Here is a 6,492-nt window from a genome sequence, read left to right as displayed (position 1 = left end):
GAAAACGACAGTTACAATGGAAACTCCAATTCCTTTTCGTTAAGGGAAATTGGTCAGATGAGATGTTGTGACTGGCAAATTTTAACTTCTAGTCTGTGTAGGAACTTGACCATGCATATGCATGTACATCATGTATTGTTGGCATGAGTTGGATGTGTTTTTTTTTTTGTTGCTTTGTAATTGACTTTTTTCAGTGTAATTATTAGGTTTTTGTTTTTTTTCTTGTAGCATACCGCGTAAGTCATGTAATGTAATCTTAAATATTTGTCTTCACAAGTCAACGGGGTCTAACTTAGTGAAAAAATACGTTAACTTACAAACTAATAGTCTCAAATTCAAAAAAGAATAGGCATACATTGGACATAATAACAACCTGCATGCACGCTTGATTGTGAATATGAACAATTTTCAACTAGTATGATTATGTTACGTAAACGTAATTTACACATATGTTCTGCAAAGAATCAAGTATCAATCAATACATCTACAGTTTGGTGTTTATGTATATATTCAAACTAGTGTATCCAATAAAAGGACTAAAATTCAAACACAATTTGACACTGCGGCAGATTTAATTGAAAACATATCATATCTAATGATGAAAAAATCTAACTACTCAAAAAAGAATGGCCATCATATTTGACAATATAAAAGCTTAATTAATCGTCTACATTAATTCCCACAAATTATAATTTATTTGTTAAAGGAAAAGGCAGAAGAATCAACTTTTAGGTATATATATGGACCACTACAAATGATCGACGGTCTTCTTTTTCCCTTTAAAAGTTTTTAACACCAGATAATGAGATGATATTTGCTGCTATAGTTTCTTGTTAGGTGAAGAGAAAAGGGACTATTCCATCTTTTTGCTTCTCTCTCTCCATCGATTTATCTTGATTCTTCGAGACCCCATTTCCCAATACGCATTTTTTTTTATGTCCTTTTTCCAGAAGCTTGCTTGCTGCAAGCTGGGAAGAATAGGTCACATGTCTCTGTTCTTCTTATACATTTTACTGCAAGTGGTGGGATTGAGTGGGAAAAAAGACAATCTCCAATTTACATTGGAATCTTTAAAATGCAATGTAAAAAGAACATCTGACAACGGACGAGACTAGGGGTGGGCATCAATCCGGCCGATCCGGTCAATCCGGCCGAACCGATTATATTGGATTGGTTTGGTTTGGTTTTGACCAAAGAAAAAGTCAACATTTTGAAAAACCGAACCGAACCGGTTTAGTTTGGTTCAGCTGTGGTTTGAGAGTTTTAAAAACTGTCCTAAACCGAACCGGACCGATTATAAATCAATTTATTATTTATTTAATTTAGTTTACATGTGGCAAGGTTTGTGTGCGTTTTGTGAGTCCGCGTATCTAAATGTTGGTGCACGTTTTGATCTTCTAATTTGCATATCCCAGTTATTTGTGTGTGTTTGTATTTCCCTCTCTTTCTATCTCTACTATGTGTGTTTGCTCTTTGTGTTGTGTGGCTCTTCTTACTCTATCTATCTTAATTAATGGGTCCATTTCATAATTTCATACGCATTCAAACTCCACCTCTGTGATAAAAGCATTTACCTCTCTGTGATAAAAGCTTTTCATTTGTTTGTATTGTGATGAATGCAATGAGTAAATTTAATGCTACTTGGTTAATGCAAATTTTGTATATGTTTGTTTTGATGGAAATTGTGAACTTAGATGCATGCTAGACATTGGATAACCTTTGAATAAATGGAATGATGTTGTATTAGCCTTTGATGGAATGGAATGGAATGATATAATGGCAAAATGTTAGCATTATAATGTAAGAGCAGGTTGAAAAATGCATGGTTTTGTGTTAGGCACAAACCGGCCGAACCAATCCGAACCAAACCGATTACAAGTGGTTTGGATTGGTTCGGTTTTCATTATGATTTTAGGCTAATCCGAACCAAACCGGACCGTTATTTTCTTATTGGTTCAGCTGTGGTTTGAGAGTAAAACCGAACCAATCCGGACCGTGCCCACCCCTAGACGAGACAATAACCACAAGAATCCAATGCAACGAAAACGAGTTCTCTATCTAAAATTCAAAATCAATATATTAGCAAACATTTGATATGTTTATATAGAGAGTATTTTTCTTATCGGTTTAACTCAAGCTGTATTATCATTATCTTTCTTAATAATTGACACGTGTTTATGAACATAACCATAATTCTACAAATACAAAACAAAAAGTTAACAAAAACTGCGACATTTTGATGAGCCATAAATACATTGGATAACAGCCTAAATTAATATGTCAATTCATTACTTACCAAAACAAAAGGGAAATATTGCATTCGTGAATTAGTGATCAGTAGAAATTTATTGTACCAAAGTTTTTGGAATGAGGCCGAAAACCTTTCAATATAGTTACGGACTCTGACTCTGAGAATCTGACATATACAGAACTTGTCCATTTCCACAGACAAGGGAAGATGGATAATTGTAACGTACAACTCACGTGTAGGGCTTGTAAAGTTAAAAATTATGTCTCTTCCAGCATAAACAAGAACAACGTTAAAAAAAAAACTAACCACTTTCGATTTTAGGTCTAGGTTTTTTTTTTATAAAAATAATAATTTATGATTGCAGTTATAATTCAGTTAAAAAAGTCATTAGTCACAAAGGGCCAATATAAATTAGTCATAAAAAGCCATTACAATAATGGAGCAGTCTAACATCAAAATTAAGACATTTGTGCGCATCCACTAATAATCATGCATGATTGAAGAATTTCTGACATAAACATCCTAACTAAGATTGTAAACTTAGAATAAATAAAAAATAATAAAACTTAAAAAAACCAAATCATAACAATATAAATAAAACTTTCACAAAGAAAAAATGAAAGGTTCGAGATTTATGTTTAAAACGTAAAACTCGTTTGAGACTGTGTGTCACTTCGTTTTACATATCAAATCGAATATAAAGCTAACGTTATCCACATATAAAATATATGTAGGGTAGTGCCCCTATTATCTTCCTACCAATCTCAAAAGACTTTAAACATCATTAAATTGATAAGGTCCCCACAATTTGATTAAGAATCTGGACTTACATTTGTTGTACCTCACTTTATCATATTATGTCCCCATTCATTGCTTAATCGATACCAAACATTTTATATCATAGCATTTAAAATAACCAAAAAGAAATTAGGAAGAAAAAAAAAAAGAGAGGACAATTATTGAACTAATTACTTCACCTTCTACAATATTTTCTAGTGCAGGTGGAGCCTAATAATTATATATAAAAAACAACCCATTTTGGGTCACGATGACTGGCCAAACGAGGCAAATCCCCTCTGCTCAAAGTGTTTATAAGTTTGAACGACAGCCATTGAAAGAACTAATTTTCTGAAATCTCTCACCTCACTGTCTTGAGGATTTTTTATATATTTGATTTCACCAAACCTTCAATCTTCAAAAGAAAATTGACAACCAAACTAATATATTGGTGTGAAGAAAAGAAACGACAAATATTTTCAATCAAATCCATCTCTGTTTGCATGACTACTATCATATCATATACCAATTTCTTATCAATCTCCACTTTATTATTCACGATCACCTTAAATTTGTATCCAATATTGAAGGCTATCCAAGTAAATGAAGATGGATATCAGTCCCTTTTTATTGATGGATTATTTAAATAATTTTTTTTGACGGATATCATTTGGGGTAGCTTATGAAACTTTTTTTAATGATCCAAAATATTTATTTTTCACATCTTCATTCAGAGCTTATTCTTACAAAAAATCATGCAAATTGAAAATTATTAAGGCATCTAATTGAGACCAACAAAATTAATGAACACGATGCTTGAAGAAAGTACATAAATTTCAATAATTTAATTGAGTGGTTAAATGATATTGAATTCAAGCGATTTTTTTATAAAGATGATCTTTAAATAAATATATACAAAATAAATAATTTAAACTAGTGGAATACAATACAGAATAAACCTTATAAAAGAATCCCTCAAATATTTGAGAGATCCTTCAATATATTATATATACACAAACATTCACACCAAACTTTCTCTGATTTAAAGAACATGAATAACGTTACTGTCAAGTCACATCACTACTCACTCCACCATGCAAAGTTAATGAAATTGTAAGCAACTTCATTTCAAATTCCGTTTACAAGATTACTTAAAAGGACAAGTACTGAATTACTCAAACACGTACTGTCATGGTGACCCCATCCCCATAATACATAAATAAAATATCAAAATTTCAACCCACAAGATTTGAGAAAAACTTCAAAATTTATCGATTATTAAAATCTGAATGACATAAAGAAAACAAATCTCAAGTTGCTTTAAATACCAATCCCAAATCCTAAAATCTCTAAGAAATCTTTGAAATTTTCCTAAAAACTTATTAAAATGTTGCTTTAACCTGATATCGACCTTATTTGGAAGAAAAAAATATGTTATTATTATTAGAGAGAAGCAGTGAGTATGAATAAATATAACCCGTAGCACGAGAAGAAGTAATTGGAAAATAAACACTGCTTCTTTAAAAGGAGACATTCTCACTTCGTGTAGATTACAATTTGACGTATTTGCATATATTTCTATTTTTGTGTTCTCGATGAATTATTTTCTTATTGAAAAGCTCCAACTTAATTACAACCCAAAACTATAGATAACCGTGCACCAGCTTGCAGTGCAGAGAATAACATAAGGGTATGATTTAAAAGTGTAGCGTTCTGAACTCGAGCTATGCCATGAATGTGTCTCAACTCCAAAGATTAGAAAATAAGAAGAAGACAAACTGAGCCGTGTCAGGGCACAGTTGCTCTGCATTCCACCATTATTTGCAGGCTTTATTTGAAAAATATTAAAATTTACTCACTTAAAGAAGAAAACATTTCTGAATCTTAACAAGTGTACAACTGTTTCTATTTTTTCAAGAACGTTCGTGTATTTTATTCTGGCAAGATAATTAACAAATTTTTCTTGTGTCCAGAATGAACCGAAGATGTTTAGCCCTTCACTGTTGGAGATGGCCTAATCCCTTCAAAACCGGAAAAAAGTTGTTTTTTCTCTTCCTAATTTTAGGCATTCATTTCCATTCTACTGTTGGGGACTTTAAAAATGCGATCCACCAGATCAATTGCCGAATTGCTTTGTTGTCCAACAATAATTGCTATATCCGACAGAAACTTGATGTAGCCAGTTGAGCGTAAAAGAGGATGCATATGCAGATACAATTTTTTACATACATATAGGGCAATAATAATCATGTACAATCTTTTAATTGGAGGAAGCAGAATATATGCATGATACGGACATCCAGGTTGATTCTTTTTGTGACACGTTTTTAATTGAACATTTTCAATTGCATGGAGGGGCCCGCACTTTTTATCTTTCTAAATATTTTATAATTATTTATTTTACAGAAAGGATGAGATTTAATCACCAGGAAAAGAAGAAAGAAATCTGAGAGGAAATAATAAGGAAAATTTGGGAAACGTATTTATTTTATTATTATGATGATCTCCTCTCCATTAGGAAGAAGGTTGAAATAAACGACAATACATATGGCATCTCTTTTGAGAAATATATAAAATAAAACAAGTGCACTACAACTGTCTAATAAAAATACAACATCTGCATAAATAAAAACGTTACATCAACTGCGGAGACTCGATCTTCTTCTTTTTTGTAGGTTAAGGCGCTCCGGCTTCGACAGCCCCTTCTTTATTTGGACCTGGTCTTCACCTTACCTGCAATATGGACACAGTATTGTTAGGTCTCTGTCATTTGTCAATTTGTTACTAAATATACCAATTCATCCTAATCAGTAATGGCATTAATTAACTTGGTTCCGATTCGCAGTGTAATTAATAATGTAAGTACTTGTTTGTTCAAATACAGATTCTCTGATAGTTACAGGCTGACAAGGTAATGTTAACTCAAGTAATAAAAACAAGAATGGAGAGCTTACCAGCTGGATGCAGTCTAGCTCTCATTATCTAGTAGTGGTGAGGAGGTGGGGGTGATGAGTAGATGTAAGGGTGTGGTGGTGCGGTGTGAACTGGAGGAGTTGGTGGCTTGTATGGTTTCTTAGGTGGTGGGGGTGGTGAGTAAACTGGTGGCTTGTAGACTGGTGTGGGTGGTGGGGGAGACTTGTAGTGGTAAGGCTTCTTGGGTGGTGAGTAGACTGGAGGAGTAGGAGAAGGTGGTGGTGGTGGAGACTTGTAATGGTAAGGCTTCTTGGGTGGTGATGGTGGTGGGGGAGACTTGTAGTGGTATGGGTGCTTAGGTGGTGAAGGTGATGGTGGTGGTGGAGACTTGTAGTGGTATGGGTGCTTAGGTGGTGAAGGTGATGGTGGTGGGGGAGACTTGTAGTGGTAGGGGTGCTTAGGTGGTGATGGTGATGGTGGTGGTGGAGACTTGTAGTGGTAAGGGTGCTTAGGTGGTGAAGGTGATGGTGGTGGTGGAGACTTGTAGAGTA

At 33.8% G+C, this 6,492-nt stretch overlaps 2 long non-coding RNA genes across 2 annotated transcripts; one reads left to right on the top strand and one right to left on the bottom strand.

The window, feature by feature from the left end:
• LOC109946293 lies at positions 5,489 to 6,358 on the bottom strand. The gene is made up of 2 exons (XR_002269485.1): positions 5,983 to 6,358; positions 5,489 to 5,761 (listed from the first exon to the last, which is right to left on the bottom strand). It is a non-coding gene; the product is annotated as an uncharacterized LOC109946293 (long non-coding RNA).
• LOC109946294 lies at positions 6,075 to 6,440 on the top strand. The gene is made up of 2 exons (XR_002269486.1): positions 6,075 to 6,189; positions 6,310 to 6,440. It is a non-coding gene; the product is annotated as an uncharacterized LOC109946294 (long non-coding RNA).

Source organism: Prunus persica, chromosome G8 (assembly GCF_000346465.2).
Source record: "Prunus persica cultivar Lovell chromosome G8, Prunus_persica_NCBIv2, whole genome shotgun sequence".
In the NCBI taxonomy this organism is placed as follows: Eukaryota; Viridiplantae; Streptophyta; class Magnoliopsida; order Rosales; family Rosaceae; genus Prunus; species Prunus persica.
This window is presented reverse-complemented; position numbering and strand designations above follow the sequence as displayed.